This window comes from Chanodichthys erythropterus, chromosome 4 (assembly GCF_024489055.1).
Source record: "Chanodichthys erythropterus isolate Z2021 chromosome 4, ASM2448905v1, whole genome shotgun sequence".
NCBI lineage: Eukaryota > Metazoa > Chordata > Actinopteri > Cypriniformes > Xenocyprididae > Chanodichthys > Chanodichthys erythropterus.
The window spans coordinates 32,408,288-32,432,947 of NC_090224.1; the positions used below are offsets into that span (position 1 = coordinate 32,408,288).

At 37.0% G+C, this 24,660-nt stretch overlaps 1 protein-coding gene across 1 annotated transcript in view; it reads right to left on the reverse strand.

The window, feature by feature from the left end:
• Positions 1–1,274: 1,274 nt before the first annotated feature.
• LOC137018732 (uncharacterized protein C2orf81 homolog) overlaps positions 1,275–24,660 on the reverse strand; it is a 30,683-nt gene continuing 7,297 nt past the window's right edge. Inside the window, exon 4 of the mRNA XM_067383440.1 lies at positions 1,275–1,755. The gene's annotated coding sequence lies outside the window, so the exon portion shown is untranslated. The remainder of the gene's footprint in view (positions 1,756–24,660) is intronic.

Below are 24,660 nucleotides of genomic sequence, written 5' to 3' on the forward strand. Positions count from 1 at the left end.
TTCAAAGGGCTCTACACAATCCCAGATGAGGAATAAAGGTCTTATCCAAAAATGCTCATCTTGCACTGCTCTGCGATGCACCACACTTTACATAATGACTTTGCAACAGTCACGTGTGACGTAGGCGGAAGTACCAATCCACTGTCTACAAAGTGAACGTGCAAAACTAAGTCAAATGCTCTTTACAAAAAGGTAAAACAACAATATCCGCTCGTTAAGTCGTGACGTAAGGAATGCCATTTCTGGGTCCAAGCCCCGGCTCGTTTCACTTTAGAATGCCATCTCGACTGCCTTTTATGAGCACTATTTATTCATATTAAACATTTAACATTTTAAAAAGTTACATTTTAAATACTTACAATCTACACAACAGTCTCCGTGCTCACAGCGTCACAGACATTAATATTTTAACGATTTATAAGATGAATCACTGTCTGACCATCTGGGATATTGGTATGGAGATAAAGGTTATGATTATAATTTTTGGGTATTATTACACCACATCATGTGTGTATATTAGCACCGTTTGTTGTTTTCTTGTGGTATGAGATTGAGCATTTGGACCCGGAAGCGCTGCCGTGTGACGTCAGACTTAACAAGCGAATTGGAAGATTTTGAAGTTGGAGGAGAAATTGAAATTAGTTTTTTGCCCTACCGCGGTACTTCCGCCAATGTCACTTCCGTCAATGACCCTTATTCCTCGGCTGGGATCATGTAGAGGCCTTTGAAGCTGCACTGAAACTGTAATTTGGACCTTCAATCCGAAGTCCACTATATGGAGAAAAATCCTGGAATGTTTTCATCAGAAACCTTAATTTCTTTTCAACAGAAGAAAGAAAGACATGAACATCTTGGATGACATGGGGGTGAGTAAATTATCAGGGAATTTGAATTCTGAAGTGAACTAATCCTTACATTGATTTAGCAGATATTTTTATTACACATCTGGTTGAACTAGTATGCTAGATAGATAGATAGATAGATAGATAGATAGATAGATAGATAGATAGATAGATAGATAGATAGATAGATAGATAGATAGATAGATAGATAGATAGATAGATAGATAGATAGATAGATAGATAGATAGATAGATAGATAGATAGATAGATAGATTGATTGATTGATTGATTGATTGATTGATTGATTGATTCTGTAGTCCATTTCTATAACCATCCTTTTCAGATTCCATTTTGTGTCTTTGAGTGACTGTTTTTACACCAGAAACATTCAGAATCCATCAAGCACAGAGCAGGAATGGTTTACTGCCGTTAAAATCACAGCACATCTCTAGCTGTCATAATTATGCCAGAACCAATCGATTTGTGCTTCACCATCGATTTGTGCTTCACCATTTGCTGTTTTTATTGTGTTTTATAAACATTTCAGAGTTAAAGTGTTTTAACAGAACCTTTTTCTCTGTAAATGATAGGGTGGGACATTCGAAACTAATACTAAAGCTTTTTGGAGGATACAGAGGTAGAAAAAAAAACTGAATTTTCATCCACTTTAGTAAAACAAATGATTTAATCCATTTTCTTTTCTGTCTGGAAGCTTCATAATGACAGCAGAGCAGCTTTTGGTGTGAAAGTGGATTAATGTCCACACTAAATAAATCTTAAGAGCTTAATGACATAGTTATGCAGATTGTGGAGCACTGAGACAGTCTGTAAGAGTGTTAAGTGGAATAATCCCGCCATGTGGCACCTTCAGAGGAAGTTGATCTCCAGCCACTTCCTGTGTGAGGATTTTGGGCTAAATGATAGACAACACAAACAAAGAAGTTAACAACACAAAAAGCTATGATTTTGCTTCGGAAGACTTGGAATATAGTTCAAAAATTTTGCTTTTATAGTCATTTTTTGTTGTTGGCCAGCCCCTGGTCCCCGTCACAACACCACCTTTTGTGCTCCACAGAAGAAAGATAGTCATACAGGTTCTGAAGTGTAGCAAATTAGCTCAAAATAAATATGAATAATTAATCATAACTAGTTATAATTAATTATTAATATTTTAATCAGTCAATAAAATTAACTTAATGTAATAAAATTAATATTACAATCAATTAACCTGTTGTTCAATGAACACACAGTGTTAATTGTTTATTAACTAAGAAATGTTCATTTCCAGGTTATGGGAAATAACAATCTTATTCTACTAAAAGCCTGTAGTCAGGACCGACATGAATAGGGACTCCCGTACATGAGCGCAAAACACGGACAACCTTACGTGTGACATGAACAAGACTTTATTAACTAGACTAAACACTTAAACTACTCTAACATTCACACACATACATGCATACAGTTTACCAAGAGAGAGAGAGAAAGCAGAGTACAGGAAGCAAGAAGTTACAGCATAGTTGGACATTCAGCAGATCAACAGCCTTGAGCAAACCATCAGTTTAGTTTTAACAGGCCCTTCTTTAAAAGGGGTAAGGATACTCAATGTATCCGATAATGAGACTAAGTTTGATACTTGCATGTCTCTCCAAGTTGAATTAAAACTGTCCTGATGCAATTTGTGGAGGCTCCCGTTGAATCTTTGCTGATATTTTCTTGACGAAAGAGAACCGGCTGGATTCAGAGGATCTTTGGTGAATGGAAGGTCTAGGCCGAGGCCTGGCACAAGCTTGGGGTTCCTTAGAAGCTTCTAGCTTCTTAAAGCATCATCTTGACGTCAGCATTCATTAGTAAAAGAGAAGAAGAGGAGGAAGAGCAGGAAGAGAGAGGTTTTATCTTGTGATCCATGAATATAAGGGGTGGAGACATCACACCCTCTTAAGGTGTCTGAGCCAATAAGGAGTTGCCCCCTCGGAGGGAAGTTTTACGAGTCTTTGTTCTGTAGCAAGATATTAGCATAAGACACTGGATTGGATGTTTGAGAGAAGAACCCTCTAGATTCTTATAATACTAATGTGTCACAGAGTTAGTAACATGTAACATAAATTACCAAATAGGAAATGAAAGTTGGAGTCCGTAGATACCAAGCATGCTGCCAATGTGATCTCAGTTAACTATACATTTGCAACTATGGAACATTAATACCAAAATAGTTCAAAAGAGAGAATTAATACATAGAATAAAGCCTATAAAAGGAAAGTCATGAGATGGGAAACTTGGATACATGTTTATACATTTCCCAAGTGGTTATATAGAGAATACGTAGGATTAAGAGAGTTTATTTGTCCTTCTCAGGAAGGATGAGTCACTAGTCTCTACAGCATTCTTATGGATCATAAAAGTACCATATAACTGTAACAGGACACCTAGTTGTGCCTGTGTGCTAGCTACACTTGGGATGTTGGTTGCAGTTTTAGGGGGATGAGTTCAGAGAACTTTGATAGTGAGAGTGAGTTTATGGGTAATTCATTAAATACCATGAATAATTGTGTGGCTGATTGGTCCAGACGCTACATCCCCCCTTTCGATCGTTGTTGTTCTTTCTATGGACAACAGCGAACGGCGTTGAAGGTGTAGAGAGATCAGACACACCACTGGCACACAAGGCTGGAAGGCTGTGATGGGCTCTGGTTGTATGTGTCTCTTGGAGTGGTGGTCGTTCCATTGCGGTTGATGTAGACAGTAGACAAGCTCAGGTCTCTGAGCTGGTGTTGTGTGAGTGGTCAGAAGCTTCTACTTCTGAGTACTCCTCAGGTAAGAACTGTTCAAGGAGCTATCTTACTAGCGTTAGAAGCTCCTGCAGGTCCGATGCAGGCGTGTCCAGTCGTCCTTGTGCTGCCTGCTGTTGGAGATCCTGCTGTGTCTGCAGGAAGAGGATGCTCCCATCCCTGGCTTCTCCCTGTGGTAGGTCTGGTACCTGGGTCTGTCTGAATTAATCCTTCTCCTTCTGCAGCTGCAGAGGATTTCAGGAAATTGGCTGATAAGGTGTCAAGCAGAAGGCTTTGGCTTCCCCCTCTGTACCTCTGTGCTTGGCTGGGGGAGGTTCTTCTGCTGACTCCATGCAGTGAAGTGAGATGTTTCTCCTGCAGTGGTTCTGTTTGCTGCAGGTAAGAGAGTCTCAGTTCTCTTTTCTTCTGTGTCTCTATTCTGTCAGGGTCCTTGTGTCTGTCCCGAGCCTCCATCTCTAGCTGGTCTATGTGGCTTTTAGCATGCATCAGCTCCTTGTGAGTCTCTGTGATCTGGAGTTTGAGGTTGTTCACCTCCTGTTTCAAAACAGCGAGGATGTGGGCCAAAGAAGAGTTGACTTCAGTCAGATCATTGTGATCACACCTCTGGTTTGAATCATCTGCCTTTACTTCTCTTCCATCTTTGTCCAGTTGCTTTTGGCTCTGGTGCCGTAATTGCTCAGCAGCACTGGTTAGGAGGGTGTTCCTCACGACACATAGCCAGTCCTTTTGGTCTGCCATCTGGGCAGTTAGGCTGAGCATCTGCAACATTTAGGCACGCTTGTGGTGAGAGTAAGGGCAAGAGACTACTGCAAGATCAAACAGAATTTAGGGCTAAAGGCACAGTGAGCAGCCAGGTGTATAAAATACAGCTAGCTTTAATAAATGACTTAAGATGGTTCTTGTGGTCAGATTATTTCTTAGTATTTCTTACTGATGGCTCACAACAGGCTTGACCTCCGAACAAATGGAAAAGAGAAAGAGAGAGGAAGAGGAGAGCTTTCCTATTAGATTGTGCTTATTAGTGGTGCTCAAAATTATGCCATAGCAATCATTCGGATTCCTTTGTAACTGGCTCATAAAATTGAAGCAACTGTTGTAAATAAACAAAATCAAGAAGGAGAGTATGTCTAGTTGCTTGTGGTTATATTGGGAAATTAAACCACACAAAACTAAACAGGAAAATGTAAATAAATCACATAGATGAAAGAAATACTAGTAAAAACAAATAGCTGACTGCTATTATAATTAAAACCAATAAAATATTTAAAGAAGTGATTAAAACAGCAGAATGACCTGGTATTGGGAATAGTCAATAGCACTAGTGATTAACAATTAGATTAGCTTTGGAAATCATCCTATAGTTGGTCACAGCTGCAGCGTGTTCAGGACCACACCATGTGTGTGTCCCTCCCAGAAGTTTAGTCAACGTGTTATTGAAATATCTCAATAAATCCTAGAATTCTTCTTTAGTTAAACAGTTTACATGTAATTAAATTTAGATTTAATCACCCTAGTAACTGCAGATTTAGCTGAACAGTGTTCAGGGAGAAATGCACCTAAGTGCAGGTGAAATTAGCTGAGAAGAATTAAAGGTAAGGAAAGAAAGAAATCAGAAAACCAGGAATGTGGTTAAGGGAAATTGGTTTAGATCAGTTCACACTGCATACACACAAGCTATAGTTAAAGGCTTCACGTAAATGATGCTAACCACTAACTGTAGAAGCTATTAGTTAGCTTAGCCTGAGGTGCAGGGCTGCTAGGTGAGGTTAGCTTAGCCACCTAGCCTGGTTTGTTTACAATATGGCATCACAGGGTGATGAGTTAGCACTTCCTGTGACAAGTCGTTGTCATGGGAACCAATGCACATTTGGGCAATTCAAACAGTTTATTGAGACTGTCTGCTCATTTCAAACAAGTTACGTATAGAGTTAAAATGTGACGCTTATACTTTCAGATTTTCAAAAACTTGATATTACATTCAGTAAAATGCAAATATGTTTTGGCATTTGCAAATTTTACTCATGTAAACTCTTCTCTCTACTTTAAACAACGTCTTGTACTTGTTTAAAGGGTAATTACACAGTTTGCTGTAAGTCAAAGCTTGTTTAAGCATATATAGTTAAGTCCGTCTTGTGCATGAATACTGATATTCCTTTCAGCGAGTGAAACACAGTTTTGGTCAAAAGGTAGCTATGCTTGTAGGTGCAGGCAAAGTTTAGATGAATGACATCAATCTTAACTATAACAGGGGAGCATTACCCAAATCTACATTTATATAACACTGTACTGAGATTCATTCATCAGAAACAGGTTAAGCAATACTGCAATTGGTATTTCTCCAACCAAAGCAGAATAATCAATTCTGGTACAGTTTACATGCCGCTGAGCTGAGATTCCTTCGTCAACACAGGCTTACGCTCTAATACTGAGATTAGGATTTCTTCGCTAAAATCAGATTAACTTTACACTGATACCATTTGAACATATGCTAAAATGTGTCAAGAGTAGACTCTTTCAGTTACAGTAGAGATGTCAATTCAAGCCATCACTTTATCAGCATCTAACAAGCCAGCAATTAGTGACCAAAATGCGCATCGTCTGACATATTCTGACTGGAATTATCAAATGCACACTTTTAAATTGACAGTGGTTTAAGCTCATAACCTTTGTTTATTCATGCCTGCATTCTCCACCATTTGTAGCAAATTAGCTCAAAATAAATATGAATAATTAATCATAACTAGTTATAATTAATTATTAATATTTTAATCAGTCAATAAAATTAACTTAATGTAATAAAATTAATATTACAATCAATTAACCTGTTGTTCAATGAACACACAGTGTTAATTGTTTATTAACTAAGAAATGTTCATTTCCAGGTTATGGGAAATAACAATCTTATTCTACTAAAAGCCTGTAGTCAGGACCGACATGAATAGGGACTCCCGTACATGAGCGCAAAACACGGACAACCTTACGTGTGACATGAACAAGACTTTATTAACTAGACTAAACACTTAAACTACTCTAACATTCACACACATACATGCATACAGTTTACCAAGAGAGAGAGAGAAGCAGAGTACAGGAAGCAAGAAGTTACAGCATAGTTGGACATTCAGCAGATCAACAGCCTTGAGCAAACCATCAGTTTAGTTTTAACAGGCCCTTCTTTAAAAGGGGTAAGGATACTCAATGTATCCGATAATGAGACTAAGTTTGATACTTGCATGTCTCTCCAAGTTGAATTAAAACTGTCCTGATGCAATTTGTGGAGGCTCCCGTTGAATCTTTGCTGATATTTTCTTGACGAAAGAGAACCGGCTGGATTCAGAGGATCTTTGGTGAATGGAAGGTCTAGGCCGAGGCCTGGCACAAGCTTGGGGTTCCTTAGAAGCTTCTAGCTTCTTAAAGCATCATCTTGACGTCAGCATTCATTAGTAAAAGAGAAGAAGAGGAGGAAGAGCAGGAAGAGAGAGGTTTTATCTTGTGATCCATGAATATAAGGGGTGGAGACATCACACCCTCTTAAGGTGTCTGAGCCAATAAGGAGTTGCCCCCTCGGAGGGAAGTTTTACGAGTCTTTGTTCTGTAGCAAGATATTAGCATAAGACACTGGATTGGATGTTTGAGAGAAGAACCCTCTAGATTCTTATAATACTAATGTGTCACAGAGTTAGTAACATGTAACATAAATTACCAAATAGGAAATGAAAGTTGGAGTCCGTAGATACCAAGCATGCTGCCAATGTGATCTCAGTTAACTATACATTTGCAACTATGGAACATTAATACCAAAATAGTTCAAAAGAGAGAATTAATACATAGAATAAAGCCTATAAAAGGAAAGTCATGAGATGGGAAACTTGGATACATGTTTATACATTTCCCAAGTGGTTATATAGAGAATACGTAGGATTAAGAGAGTTTATTTGTCCTTCTCAGGAAGGATGAGTCACTAGTCTCTACAGCATTCTTATGGATCATAAAAGTACCATATAACTGTAACAGGACACCTAGTTGTGCCTGTGTGCTAGCTACACTTGGGATGTTGGTTGCAGTTTTAGGGGGATGAGTTCAGAGAACTTTGATAGTGAGAGTGAGTTTATGGGTAATTCATTAAATACCATGAATAATTGTGTGGCTGAGGTCCAGACGCTACAGAAGCAATGTGAGGCTGAGCAAATGATGACAGAATTTTCATTTTTGGGTGAATTATCCATTTGACAGGGTCACCAGGCGGCTGTAACCTGTTACCACCATTAACTTCCCACCTAATAAAATAAATTCTTTAAAATTAAGATAAGAAATTACGCCGTTCTCAATTGCAAATGCAGACCGACCAGGGGCAGATGTGACATTCACATGTTCTCAATTTCACCTCTCTCTCTCACTATCTCTCTCTCTCTCTGTTTTTTATAAGGCATGATCTCGGATAAATCCACTTATGCGGAGATAAGGCCTGACCGTGGAGCTATACTCCTGGTTAAATCATTAGGCTTCAATGTGTCAGTCATTCTCCATGAACTCTGTGGGCCCTGCAACCTGAGCTATTTCATACACAAATTCTTCCAGAGACACTTCAATACACCCCCACGATCAGGAAGACACATATACCACAGGGAGGGAGAGGCAGACATGTACATAAAACTCAGTGGGAAACAGGCTGTAAAACCACCACTTTAATCTCAAGTCAATGTTAGAAGCACAAGGCCTGCGGGTGATAATGTGTTATCGACCAAATGTGATCTGCCCTTCAACCCAACCACAAGTAACTGGGTGTAAAGAGAGAAGAGCAAAAATCAATACACCCCCTCTTAAATTCCTTTATTATAAGAAACTGTTAAAGAAGGAAAGATACAGATGCCCCCGAGTATTTATAACAGATATGTGTTGCATTTAAAAACATCTTTTTGAAACAAAATTAAAATTCAGTATGCTTCACTTGTATGTTTCTATCTGTTAACTTTATTCTTGACGCACAGAGTTGAAAACATGTCTAAAAAGGGGTCTAAAATGAACACTCAACAAGAGACAAATGCAAGTAGAAATCAGCTTTAAAAAATAAATAAAAAATAAAAATGAATTTTACATTAAAAAAAAAAATAAGTTAAGAAATTCAAAGTTTAGGCTAAGTAACTGGCGGTTTTTTATTTTGTACTCATAGCAGGGTTTTTCCTGACTAAAAATGAGGCAGAGATGGTAAAATCCTTGATCCCTCTTGGGGGGTACAGGGGCATGTCACCCCAGAAGAACATTTTGTAAATTTTAAAGATAAATTCATTAATCTGGTGAACTTTGAGAGTTCAAAATAAAGAGCTCCAACCCATGTTCAGTGTGCAAACTGAACAAAGAAAAAGTAAAAAATAAATCATCCACCTGCCAAACGTCCGATGGTATTCTCAGATTCAAATATTTATCACATTACAATTATTCAAATTCTCAGTGTTAAGCATGATGATATGGTAATATATTACACTGAAGTAGGCTGCTTATAAATGAACATTTATTTAAAATAAAAGTTCTTCTTTGGCTAAATTACATTTCCTTAATAGCCTAAAAACAGGCTTTACTCCCTTCAACTTTAAACTGTCACTGTTTCATTACATCATTGTTGGAAAACACTCTTATCAGAATAATTTCAGTTAAGCTTGTGTATATAGTTCGTTGCGTCTTACTGTGAAATTACAGTTCTGTGTCTTTATTAAAATCAACCTGCAATTAATTTATTACTTGGCCTGTCCGACCTGCTGATTATCTGCAGTATCGAACGGTTAGAGAATGGACACAGGCCGGGAACCCACAACAGAACTGTGTCGGAGCATGTGACTGCCTGTCTGAGTTTTGTCTACAGCTGGAGGCGGCACGAAATTTGACGGAGGCGGCTGCCTCTTAATTCTTTAAGCAGGAAAAACCATACATTTGCATAAATTTTCATGGTTCTTAAATTAATAATATATAGTTTAATGAATTAGTTTACTCACATATTTTTATATCATCATGTAAACTCAACATAAACGTTTTTATTAGTGGAAACCTAGCTAGCTAATACAGAAAATGCTAACTTGCTAATTGGTTACATGTTAGCAATAGCATGGTATAGCAGTTGCTTAAAGAGTGCAGCAATATAAAATATTTAACATAGCTACTTGCTCTCAAACCAAGCACCATTGTCACCATGATAAAAATTCTCATATCAACAGAAACTCTTCTAAATTAGCATAACAAAACATTAATCACTACTAAATCTCCCACTTAACATTAGTTTTGCACAAAAAAAAACATTGTATAACACTTAATTTTAGTATTTACACTCTCTTTTGAGTGCATGCTGGGAAACAGAAATCCCAGCCCAGTTTCAGATAAACTTAAGTTCGTCTAAATTAAAAGAAATGGGTTCATAAAACTCAAAGCAATGAAAAAGTTCAGTTTACTTAAAATACACTGCTCAAAAAATTAAAGGAACACTTTGAAAACACATCAGATCTCAATGGGGAAAAATATCATGCTGGTTATCTCTACTGATATGGACTGAGTAATGTGTTAAGAACAAAAGGATGCCATATCGTTTGATGGAAATGAAAATGATCAACCTATAGAGGACTGAATTCAAAGACACCCTGAAAATCAAAGTGAAAAAATGATGCAGCAGGCTAGTCCATTTTGCTGAAATTTCTTTGCAGCAACTTAAAATGGTACTCAGTAGTTTGTATGGCCCCCACGTGCTTGTATGCATGCCTGACAATGTTGGGGCATGCTCCTAATGAGATGACGGATGGTGTCCTGGGGTATTTCCTCTCAGATCTGGACCAGGGCATCACTGAGCTCCTGGACAGTCTGAGGTGCAACCTGGCAGTGTCGGATGGACCGAAGCAATGTCCCAGAGGTGTTCTATTGAATTTAGGTAAGGCGAGTGTGGGGGCCATTCAATGGTATCAAATACTTCATCCTCCAGGAGCTGCCTGCATACTCTCACCACATGAGGCCGGGCATTGTCATGCACCAGGAGGAACCCAGGACCCACTGTACCAGTGTAGGGTCTGACAATGGGTCCAAGGATTTCATCCCGATACCTAATGGCAGTCAGGGTGCCATTGTCTAGCCTCTAGAGGTCTGTGAGTCCCTCCATGGATATGCCTCCCCAGACCATCACCGACCCACCACCAAACCGGTCATGCTGAACGATGTTAAAGGCAGCATAATGTTCTCCACGGCTTTTCCAGACCCTTTCACATTTGTCACATGTGCTCTGCACAACCTGCTCTCATCTGTGAAAAGCACAGGGCGACAGTGGCAGACCTGCCAATTCTTGTGTTCAATGGGAGATGCCAATCCAGCTCCATGGTGCCGGGCAGTGAGCACAGGGCCCACTAGAGGAAGTCGGGCCCTCAGGCCACCCTCATGAAGTCTGTTTCTGATTGTTTGGTCAGAGACATTCACACTAGTGGCCTGCTGAAGGTCATTTTGTAGGGCTCTGACAGTGTTCTTCCTGTTCCTCCTTGCACAAAGGAGCAGGTCCTGCTGATGGGTTAAGGACCTTCTACGGCCCTGTCCAGTTCTCCTAGAGTAACTGCCTGTTTCCTGGAATCTCCTCCATCCTCTTGAGACTGTGCTGGGAGACACAGCAAACCTTCTGGCAATGCCATGTGTTGATGTGCCATCCTGGAGGAGTTGGACTGCCTGTGCAACCACTGTAGAGTCCAGGTATCGCCTCATGCTACCAGTAGTGACACAAACCCTAGCCAAATGCAAAACTAGTGAAAAACAGTCAGAAAAGATGAGTAGAGAAAAAAAGTCAGTGGCCTCCACCTGTAAAACCATTCCTGTTTTTGGGGTTGTCTCATTGTTGCCCATCTAGTGCACCTGTTGTTAATTTCATTCACACCAAAGCAGCTGAAACTGATTAACAGTTACTCTGCTACTTAACTGACCAGATCAATATCCCAGGAGTTTAACTGATTTGATGCTATTCTGTGATTAAAAAGTGTACCTTTAATTTTTTTGAGCAGTGTATATCAGCCAAAAACAACCATGGCGACGTAAAAGTGCATTACCAACGCTGACAGATGAAAGGATTCAATGGAATCAATTCAATGGAAAGGATTCCGGAAGAGAATACAATGCTGAATAAAGTCGTAGTTTTTGTTATTTTTGGACCAAAATGTATTTTCGATGCTTCAACAAATTCTAACTGACCCTCTGATGTCACATGGACTACTTTGATGATGTTTTTATTACCTTTCTGGACATGGACAGTATACCGTACATACATTTTCAATGGAGGGACAGAAAGCTCTCGGACTAAATCTAAAATATCTTAAACTGTGTTCCGAAGATGAACGGAGGTCTTACGGGTTTGGAACAATATGAGGGTGAGCCATTAATGACATCATTTTCATTTTTGGGTGAACTAACCCTTTAAAGATTTAAATATACATATTTTTCTTACAAAAACTGCATAATTTCATTTTAGAAGGCCTTTATTAACCCTCTGGACCATATGGATTACTTTTATGATAGATGGATGCGCTTTTTTGGGCTTCAAAAATGGCACCATTCACTCCCATTAAAGCTTAGAAGAGGCAGGATATTTGTTAATATAACTCCGATTCTGTTTGGCAGAAAGAAGAAAGTCATATACACCTAGGATGGCTTGATGATGAGTAAATTATGGGATAGTTTACATTTTTGGGGGTGAACTATCCCGTTAAATATTTAAATATTTAAACCATGAAATCATGTTCCCAGTCATGACTGTTTAATCAATCAATCACAACATAGCAAATTGCTATGGGTCTTTGTGTTTGTTTGTTTGTTTGTTTGTTTGTTTGTTTGTTTGTTTGTTTGTTTGTGATGTTATTTTAATAAAAGCCTAAATTATTTACTGTTTCTTATCATAGTTTAATAGCTGGTCAGAAATATTTATGACTGGTTAATTTTCTCAAGTTCATTGTAGGCCTGGGATAAAAGTCACTTCCCATAAATTGTCCCAGTAGTGGGTGTGAGCAGGATGTGACATCACACAGAATGCATTTTTCTATTCCACTGAGCTACTTTTCCATTGTTTTTCAATGTAAATGTGCTAGATGGACGTCTTTAACCATTGCGCTCGCGTCTTTTGCAGCGTCTTGTGGCGCTTATGTTAAAAGAAGTTTGACTTTTAGAAAAAGCATCTCTAGACCTTGCATTTTTTTCGTTCAACTGACCTGCGTCTCACGTTTTTAACCTGTGTGAACCAACCCCTATCCCTCCAAATCACTATTACTAAGTAGAATTTACTGTAACTAAGGAAACATTTGGTATAATGACTGTCATTACACAAAAACTCTTCAGTTACTATACTTAAACCCTTCATTTCATGGTTAATATAATGGCATCCAAAATGTAATAACATTTCTGATGGTTCAGTACATCTTTAATGGAACATTAGACACAAAGATTTTTGTTGTCCGCATTACATATTTGATGCTTGAAGTCACTTATTTTAAACAAACTTCTGTGGTGCATTACAACCCATCTTGTTTACATTAAATTACTGATCTAAAAACCTGAATTCAACTTAATGTTGCACATCAGAAAGGCTTTAAGAAAATTAAAACCAGGTCATTTTCAAGGCCCATCTGTCAGTCTGGTCATTGGTAAAGAGCTCTGCATGGGAAAGGAATCGTTCTGAGAATCATTTCCCTTCTGGTGTCACATCACACCAAAGCGATCATATTTAAAATGCTTTTAGAAGAACCTTTTTGGAAATCCCCCAAGGTACGGTCAATGTCAGAGAATAACTGACCCATCTCTGACTCATCTTGTTCCCATTAATACATAATTCCAGAGGCCTGATCTGGAAAACCCAGACAGATGGAGAACTACAGTTTATGGGGAATGCATACTGTATGTGGGAGGACAAACACTCGTCTTGTTTTAGCGAATGTTCAAGCAGAATGTCTTCATGGATCACCACTGACCTTCTGCTTTAGTCACAGATGTTCCTTCTCTGTGATTCTACTGAACTACGAGCCCTGGAGACTTTAATACAATCACAGCACCATTATAATCTGCTGGTTCGCAGATGGTTGATTAGGAACATAGTATGCGTCATTCTGCTTTTTCCGAAAGGAGGGTTTTATCTGTGATCTTAATAACCAAGATTCCTTTCTTTTTCTCTCCCTTATTCTCCAGTTTCCTCCCAGACAGTGTCCTAGTTCTTTCTGGAGGATGCTCAAAAATCTTTAAAGCTGGCTCTTATTCTCCAGTCTTTAACAGAGAAGAGATGGCAATTATCTATGCTCTGTTCCAAGATAAAAAAATAAAAAATAAAAAAAAATGAAATGAATTATCTTCAGTGGTATTTCAAACAAAACTCCATTCTATCAAGCTGTTTCAAGTCTCCCAGACTGCTTGAAGTCCTGCCTGAGGGTTAAAATCATGTCCAGCTGCCTTTTACTTCATTGTCAGAGAAGAAGGAAGACAGGTTTTATAGTTTTAACAGACAAAGAGGTGTATTAAACCATTTATATTGGGACATTCTCTATGTGTCATCGTTTAGTCTAGTGTGATCTCTGTATCCGTACCGTAAGTTTTGAATGTTTGAATGTACTTACAGCATCTAAAACATTAAGGTGCTGTGGCCACATTTACTGAAATTTTGCAGTCATTTTTTCAAAACACATCCAATATAATCTTCATATATATACACATGATTGCAGTTGGAATGATGCAGACTTTATTTCCGAGCATCCAAAGTAAAGAAACAGTGTCAGTTTAATAACTTTTGTAAACATAACCAGTCTATTCATGATGAAATCATCCAAACTGCAATTTTTGATAACAACTGCAAAGAGTCTAATGTGTAAACAATATGATTTATGCTCTAAATTCAACAAAAACTCCAGTACAATAAACTGAAATGTACATGACGCCCCAGTAGTGCCACCTGCCATTTTTTCGCTTGATATTTGCAAAGTTGAACATTTCTCATATTTTGGATTCTCTTGGGCTGCATTTAACTCTACGCTTGGAAAAAAAAAAAAAACACTATTGTTTTTTTCTACCCAAATACTAAGCCTTTTGGGTCATTTTGTTGGGTTATTTTTTCAACAGTTTTTTGTCTTACCCACCCGTTGGGTTAGTGGCTGGTCAATCTCACTGACAGTTGTAACAATACACCCCTTCCCCACCCGCCCTCCAACGCATCAACCCAGCTGCTAGCTAGCCTCTGTTTTGTTTGACAACACTTCGAACGTCAACAGGAAGTTACTCCACCCAGGATCACTTAGAGCACCTTTAACTACTATGTACTTACCATCAAATGAATCACTTGATACAATGCACTTATCGCGTACATGCATGTTTTTACATTGTACTTATATTTTAAAAATTACCTGCATGTATTTACATTTGTAATTTATTTCTGTAATTACATTAATAATTACACTGTTTACTCATCCCTTACACCTTAACCTACCCTTAAACCTACCCATATCAAATCTGTCCCTAACCTTACCCGTATCCCACCTCAACATTTTTTTGCAATACAATATGAACACAATCTGTACATTGTACTTATTTTTTATGTAAGTGTTAAGGCCACCTAATATGGGACAACATGAGGGTTAGTAAATTATATGACAAAACCTTTGGGTGAACTATCCTTTTAAATGCAGCAAATTCACAGCAATGACCAAGAGAAAACAGCTTTTTGCGTTTGCAAGTGACTTCTGGGTGAGCTTTGCTTAATGCATCACAACATTATTGACAATGGAACCTTTTTGTTTGCGAATGTTTGACAATATTTCAATTAAATTATGAATATGAAATTATTACAATATAAAAATACATCTAAAACTTTAATGATAGGTGCAATTAATTACAGAAAAAGGTGTGATTAATTCATTTTGTTGTTGTTGTTGATTTTTATCGATTGACAGCAATAATAGTAACAGTCGTTAAAGGTTTTCAGACTTCTGACAGGGTTGGTTCATTAAACCTCTTTTCTTAAGTGAACAAAAAAAAACCAAACATTTATTTTACAAGTATCTTTAACATGGTCATAAAGGCATTCAGAGCTGCTTGCCAGTGGCACTATAAAAGGGAGGTATTATGTTATCGTGATTATGGGCATTAAACCTGAAGAGCCAAAAATTACTTTCATTATCATGAAAGAAGCCCTTCCTATGCTACCAGCATTACAATATGAGGAAAATCACCTCTGAAGTTCTCAGTGATACTAGTGCCTTGAATGCCAGTGTTAACTTTTGATGAGCTGAGATACAAAATTGTGTAGCTGTCCACATGCAGACTGTGTATTGATTCTAATGGATGTTTGTTTTTATACTGGCTGCCATTTTGTCTCACTTTGAAGTACTCTGAAATTGCACATCCATCAAAAGGGTTGAAAGGGCATTTTTCTTATGAATATTTAAGTGTTGATTTGCATATGCTACTCCTCCTGAATGTGCCAAGACATGCCCAGACCGAGAATGCCATTTTATTACAATTTATACATCTTAAACAGTATCTCATATGATATTATGATGATATATTGCACAAAAAATTTGTTTTTTCTCTTCTATTGGATATATTAGAATAATATACGAGCGAGTTTCCCATTGCTAACTCTTGCCAAGTTTAAATGGATGGTTTATGCGAACAATCATGCATATGTAACATTCAAAACAAACATCACAGCAGATTTATTTTCCAGTGTCGCAGTATAATAAAAGAGACAATTATAATCCTTCAGCATTAAAGGATGCGTATCTGACTGATTCTTCGAGATTAGCTGTTGCTGAGATGTTCTGCTCAGCCCATTATTTTAATATATTGCTGATGTATATTTTTGGTCCATCAAAGTGTGTCTTGTGCACACTTTGTATATCTGTCTTTACAACCACAAATTACCTTCCTCTAACATTTTATGATCCAATAAATATGGGTCATTGGGAGATGAAAGAAGCAGTGTTCCATAAAACAGCTTTACCGTAAGGATGTGCAGATGCTGTTAAGAACCTGTAATAAAATGTATCCCAGCAGCCCACAGCTAGTGCAGCTCTGGACACACAAAACATTCTCCACCTGCTGGTGATTAAGAGGGACTTTGGAGGGCACCATCTGCTCTCTGGATTTCTGACCAGAGCAAGAACGTAGGGAACGGAAAGATAACAACTGGAGGAGACCTCGAGGGAGCTGTGAAATCCAGTCTAGTCTGTCTCCCAGTCACTTTAGGGCACTTACACCCTTGAATCCTTGTCAAGCAGAATATACTGTCAAGCTAGTATTGAGTTTTTGAGCGAAACTGCAGGTTAATGCACTTCTCTCTGACATCTGGAACTTAAGACTACAGTATCATCTCATCAATCTGACTCAAAGAAAAAGTGCAACTATTGTTCAGCTTTCTTGGTGTCCCTCCAAACTTTCTTATAAGGAATAATAATGTCTACCTACATGCTAAAACATGATAGCAATAACAACAACATGTTAAAACAATCTAGCAATGCCAAGCTAACAACACCAAACAACATGTTACAACATGATATCAATACCAAGCAGCATACTAACTGCTAGGATTACTGCTATTAAAGGGTTAGTTCACCCAAAAATGAAAATAATGTCATTTAATACTCACCCACAGACCTTTGTTCATTTTCGGAACACAAATTAAGATATTTTTGTTGAAATCCGATGGCTCGGTGAGGCCTGCATAGCCAGCAATGACATTTCCTCTCTCAAGATCCATAAAGGTACTAAAAACATATTTAAATCAGTTAATGCGAGTACAGTGGTTCAATATTAATATTATAAAGCGGCGAGAATATTTTTGGTGCGCCAAAAAAAAACAAAAAAAACAACTTATTTAGTGATGGTCGATTTCAAAACACTGCTTCATGAAGCTTCGGAACATTATGAATCTTTTGTGTCGAATCATGATTCGGATCGCGGGTCAAACCGCCAAACTGCTCAAATCACATGACTTTGGCGCTCCGAACAGCTGATTCGATACACTGATTCATAACGCTCCGAAGCTTCATGAAGCAGTGTTTTGAAATCGGCAATCACTATTTAAGTTATTTTGGTTTTTTGGTGCACCAAAAATATTGTCACTTTATAATACTAATATTGAACCACTGTACTCACATGAACTGATTTAAATATGTTTTTAGTACATTAATGGATCTTTGAGGAAATGTCATTGCTGGCTATGCAGGCCTCACTGAGCCATCGGATTTCAACAAAAATATCTTAATTTGCATTCTGAAGATGAACGAAGGTCTTACGGGTGTGGAACTGCATGAGGGTGACTAATAAATGACATTATTTTCATTTTTGGGTGAACTAACCCTTGATGTTGTTTTAGAAGCGGAAGGAAGGAAAGAAGGAAGGAGGGAAGGTGTATCCCTTTAATTTATTCAAGAGCTCAAGGATGATGGATTCAATTAGAACTTTTTCACTAATGCTGAAGTAACAGATGGTTCTATGCATATGTACATACACAGCAGTAATAGAGCAGCTTTGTAGTGTACCATTTCTAACAAATCCTCTGTACTACTGTCTTGTACCTTATTCTGATTAATGTTGCTGCTGACAAGAATGTTAATGTGTTTTCTGTAAATATAATGTAGTTTTACACCTTAACATGTGTAACATTAACCAGCATAACAAACAACACAAACAAACATGAAAGGTTTATTCTTAAAAGGACCATAATGACATTTTCAGTGCAAAGGATTGTTTATATTGTGCTGTTACATTGTATTTCCTAAGACAGTTAACTGAATTGGATGGCTGGGGGAACAGTAGAAGTCAATTAAAAATGGATATTAAAAAATACTCTTTGACAAGGGAATAATATAAAGGTGATTTTTAAATACTTTCTTCTTTCTTATCTCTGCTAATATGCAAAGACAACAATATTGTAAGCTGTTGGTGGGCTGTGTTTCTATTAGAATTCTGTTACAACTCTGTTTCTTTGAGCATCCCAACCATTTTGGCTTAGTGTTATTGTTATATTACTTATATAAAATTATAGTTTTTATTTATATTTTAAATTAGCTTTTATAGTTTTAATTTTAGTAATGTGCTTGTGTCATTTTTATTCGTTTTTGTTTTTTAATATTTTTATTTAGATTTCATTTATTTTTATAGCAGTTTTAGTTATTTTAGTACTTCAGTTTATTTAATTTCAGTTAACATTTAACAATTTTTGTTCAAGTTTAAGTTTTCCATTTATTTTTTTATTTTATGTAAATTGCAAAACAATAATAAAGTGATTTTATTAACACCACTGCTTTGGCTCAAGCGATAGAGTTGCGCTGGACTATCTATCTGTTTGTCCAAAAAATGGCAGTATGTTCAGTGGGGAAATGTTCAGGGACACCTTTCTTTATTTCTGCAGTTCTGTTTTCCACAATGACATCTTATTTAAAAGAGAAATTTCTGTTCTTAAAATGATTGCACTACAAGGATCCAGTGATTTATGAAGAGATCAGATAATAGTTTAGTTTGCCATCTGACCGCTTTCAGTAGCTCATTCATTAAGTGATGGATTACATGAAGGCTGCCAAAGTGAATAATTTTTTTTTTGTCTTTGACAACCTTCACATTAAGGCAGTGTTTTGCTGCAGTCTGAGGTGAATGATGAAAGATCCCTCTTAACAATAAAGGTGCTTGATTGGCATCTATGGCTATGAAGAAACTTTAACATCCATAGAACCTCATGTGTTCCTGTGTAGTTATTCATTAATGATGGAACAGTATTCTGTGTTACCAATGTTCTTTAAAGTGAAAAATGTTTTTATTAAAACTTTAGATTATTAAAATATTCTGATCGATGAAATGTCCTTAGGGGAAACCAAAATCGCTCTTCTATGGTACAATTGCAAAATAATAAAACCTTAAACGGGTCATATAATGCCACTTTTACAAGACGTAAAATAAGTTTCAGGTGTCCCCAGAGTGTGCATGTTAAGTTTTAGCTCAAAATACCCCACAGATAATTTTTTATAGCATGTAAAATTTGTCACTTTTTGAGGGCGAATAAAAACGCTCTGTGTTTTTACTCAACAGGACAATTCTGAATAGTTAGTTGATTAATTTATGTATGTGGAGTTAACTATATTAAAGTCATTAATTAGCATATTCTGTTATGATAATCTATAAATCGCTCATGTGGGAACTGTTGTAAGATGCCTATAGAGCCAGAGAATATATGCTGCATGAAGACAGAACAGGTATAGTTTAGGCTGAGCCCTGGCACATAGGCTTACGAGGGCCCGACATATGCTTACCCGGGACTGTGGGACAAGTGGATTTTTTAAAGTGAAAGAGAATTTTAATTGCCTGACCAGGTAAGTAGCTTGAAATGTCAATAACAACCAAAACATGAGAATGATTAATCTAGCTTAAGTGGCTATTGATAGTGGATACTAGTAGCCTAATGTATTGGCGGTGATATTGTGCTGTTGAGGCGCACTAACCTCTTGAGAAGAATTCAAAACAAATGAGCTCTGCTCACACAAATAAACTCAGTTATCATGTTGCAATAAAAATTCAATATGTGGGGTTTTTATATCTTGCTATTTATGACATATGATAAAGTTAAGCAGACCGAAAGTGCTGAATTCCTGAATATGACCTCGGTTGAAATTTCCACTAATTTCATACAACAGTTCAATAAACAAGTAGTTAATATTAATTACTTATGTTTTGGGAGCAGTATTGCCTGTTTTTTGTTCTATTGTAGCAGCGAACATAGTACCAAACAAAGCAGAACCAGTGCATCTCGCAGCTACGCTCAGCCGTTTTGTATGATTCAGCGTTTTGAACGAAGATTCAATGGTCCAGTCATAAACAACTGCTTCATTCTTGATTCATCCTTTTGAATGAATCGTTTGAATAAATGACTCAGTGGCTCACTCATTAAGACGGTCACTTGCCGCCATCTACTGGCGGTTTGATTTCATGTAAGTATAAATTTCCCACCACATTTCTTAATTGTTTATTCAAAAATATTTAAAGAATCTCCTAACATTATTGAATGCATTTTTTCATTGTAAATGATTTAATTTGGTAACAGTCCTATAATATCTTACTATTTTAATTTATCAAAAGTAAGGGTAACACTTTAGAATACTGATCCTTCATTAATGAATAACTACACAGGAACAAATTAATAATGCATTATTAACACTCTAGTAACTACTATTAACTAACAATAAACTCTGATTAATGAATTAGTAAGTAATAGTGCTCAGTTGTATGTGGTAGTTTACTATTAACTAATCAGTATCTACTGTTTTTTCATTCCTCCCAGAGAACTACTAAGAACTACTATATATACATAATGTATAATTAATTCTAAATTAAAGGCCTTGGTAACCCACTTGTAATGACTGAAGTATTACTAAATACTTAAGAAGGAATTATTTGGATCAGTATTCTAAAGTAAAAAGCATGATAACTCTCTAGTAACTACTGTAGTCTTTGTAAACTTTTGATGTTTTTGTATGTTTTTGTACAGTAATTCCTTATGATATATTTGGTAACACTTAAGTAATTACTAGTGGGTTACCATGATCTTCACTTTAGAATACTGACACAAATAAGAAGTAGTTACTTTAGAGTTCTATAGTAACTCTTGAGTTATTACTATCCAATACTTTACAAAAACAAAAAGTTTACAGTGACTACAGTAGTTACTAGAGAGTTATCATGCTTTTCACTTTAGAATACTGATCCAAATAATTAGTAATTCCTTCTTAAGTATTTGGTAATACTTCAGTCATTACTAGTGGGTTACCAAGGCCTTTACTCTAGAATTAATTATACATTATTCATTATTCACATTAATTACGAACAAGTATAGTTCTCTGGGAGGTATGAAAAAAAAGAGTAGTTACTGATTGGCTAATGGTGAACTACCACCTTTAACTGAGCACTATATTACTTACTAATTCATTCATCAGAGTTACTTGTTAGTTACTAGAGTGTTAATAATGCATTACTCGTTTGTTCCTGTGTAGTTATTCATTAATGAAGGATCAGTATTCTAAAGTGTTACCAAAGTAAGAATTTGAAATAAAAGATTAAACATAAATTTAAAGGGATGATGCCCTTTATAAAGGTTAATAAAATGCCCCAAATAACAAAAATATGCAGATTTAAATATGTCACTGCTGATAAAACACATTTACTCCAGACAAGTAAATGACCAATTTAGTTGTCCAAAGGACAAGCACAAAACAAGGCTTAAGCACTGTATTTTGTATTTATATTCTCTCCTTTAATGGTAGCATCACTCTTATATTTGATACTGACACAAAGGAGAAGGCATGGGCCTACAGAAAGATTTTATTGTCATCAGATGTAGCTTTGCACACTACCAGCATATATAGAATGATTTTGAACAGCATTTATTGTTCATAGCAGAGGACTCTCTCAACTTGTTATTTAACAGTTTGTCAAATGATACGATTTTGTAGTCATTGCGTACACATGCTCCCCTTGAAAGCCTGAAACCACAGAGCCCCACCACATTACAAATCCCAATGGTTATAACTTATGTTGTCATCTTGCTTTTATGACATGCTATTGCATTTGTGTTACATACTGCGTGTTCTCGGGGGCAGGGAATATGTATATTTTAGGGTTAGTGATGTCACACATCATTAACTCTGGTCATCAAGTACTTCTAAATGAACATTCAAAACCTTTTAAAAAGTTTTTTCTTGGTTGTGCATACATTAAGGAAACATTCCATTTTATCATTCTTCAAACATTATGGGAAAGTTACTTTTGAATGTTCTCTGACCATTCTGAAACAATTAGCAACATTTAAAAAGCGTTACACGAACGTCCAACTAAAACTTTTCAGAAAAAACTTCCATGAACGCTGTATAAAAAATGTTTATACAAAGAACATTATTTAATAACTTTGTATGAATGTTCTATTAACAATCCTGTTCAAACTTTGAGAGAACCTTGCCAGAACGTTAGCTAAAGTTATGAAAATGCTCCTCAGGTGCAGGTTTTCATTCAAAAGTGTGAGGAAGTGAAGCCACAGTGGGTTTTGTGGTGACAGGCCTTTGAGAGGCTTTAAAATCTGCTAGTAGACACACACAAATATAAGAGAGAAAAATGTGGAACAAAAAAGGGGCGTACTGTGCTTGTCAGCCGGGAAAAGTGAAGGTCAGGTTTCAGGGTGGTACAGCCGCACCTGAATCTCGACAAAGTGCCAGCGAGACAATATACTGTATTTATGGCAGCAATGACAAGACACAATAAGCATTGCGCCCGCCTCATCACACGCTGCCAGCAGGACTCCTCGCTTGTCATCCCCCTGGACAAGTGTCGGCGATAATGTTTCGAGCAGAGATGGACCAAGTCTCCTCAGTAACATAAATGTGACCCAAAAGCATAGATAAGGGATGTGTAGCCAATATCAAATCAAAATGAGATTGTTATCGTTTGGCATTTACACATCCAAAGCTGAGCTGTGATCTAAAAACGTTTTTGATGCCCTTTGAAGCTCCCGCTGAGAGAATAAAAAATGAAACTGATTAAAAAGGTTAGTAAACTCAGATGTCTGAGAGTGTGATGGGGTAAAACAAGGAAAGGGGTTTTTAAAAACTCCCTGCAGTGCAGAAAAACCATTTCCAAACAATTTCGGTACCGCTGAGGACTGAGAGTTGAAACGAGAGTAGAAACCGGCTAGAAAATCAGGTCATGAGAGAGTGTAATGACTGGAACAGCGCAGGTATGGCTGAACACAGACAGACCTTTAAATAGTCATCAGTATTCCACACTTGTTCTTTAGACTGTTTGGAACTTCTCTTTTATTCTTCGGGAACAGAATAAAACAGCGGGAGGTCTCGTTGACGTCTTTTGCAAACTCACCTTAATAAGCCCCCTGGCTCTAATTTTACTCTCACAGGAGGAATAAAAGAGTTTTACATTTGTACTTCATTCTTATTTTTGGCAGCCGAAGGGCTAGGAAGACAGCAGCCCGTGGATCAGAGTCTCAATGCTGAGATCACAGTCTACATGAATAACTTTTATGATTTTACCCAGAATCCCTCTAGCCTATTATCCTATCATCCTTCCCCTTGACATGGAACCAGCATTTGTGAGTCTGTGACTCTCAAAGATTTTGGTTTGTTTATTTTGGCTGAATCTTTTCTAGCATTTAATTTTAGGCCTGAGACTCAAGACTCAAGATGAATAATTTTATCATCATCTAACAGCCGCATAAAGAGGAGCTTCTAGCAGTGAGGCTATGGTTGTCTTTCCCTACACATCTCTTTATTTAGTTTACTTGAATGTCTTTAATCGCTGTAAAGAAAAGGCGGGTTATGTTTTTCCAACCCAATGTTTCCATTTCCAAGAACGCTCAGTCCCCACAGGCCTTTGCTCGCATGAATATTCACGAGCTTATACGGCGTTCATACTGATGTGCTTGTTTTGCGCACAATATTATAACAAACTGGCTCCATCTAGAACCATTCAGTCTGTCATTCAGTCAGGTATAAAATCAATTTCCAGCTAATGATCATGAGGTTGTTTTACACAGCTAAACTAATCTACAGTTTGTAATTGACTAGTTTCCATGCTGTCCATTTAAAAATGCATTGCCATGTGTGGACTGTTTATGGTTTTGCAGCGACATCTTGTGGTTAAAATGGTGAATGATTGTGAATAAAGCTGATTTAAAAGTGAGCTTGGTCCTGTTACTGCTAATGGGCCCAAAACAAAACAATTATCTTATATATTATTGTTAGTTTGATCAAAAAACAGCATGAAGGGGGAGACTGGTGTAACATTTTCCTTGATAATTTCTTTTAGAATAATGAATATATGTGACAACAGTAATATTTGAAATATTTACACTGAAAATATTGATGTATATGTTTAATCCTTAATTTCTGTAACTGTAAGAAATGCATTACCATTCAAAAATATGTTCTGCTATTAAAATGCTCTCATGTTCACAAAGGCTGCATTCATTGCATTAAAATACAGTGAAAACAGTAATATAG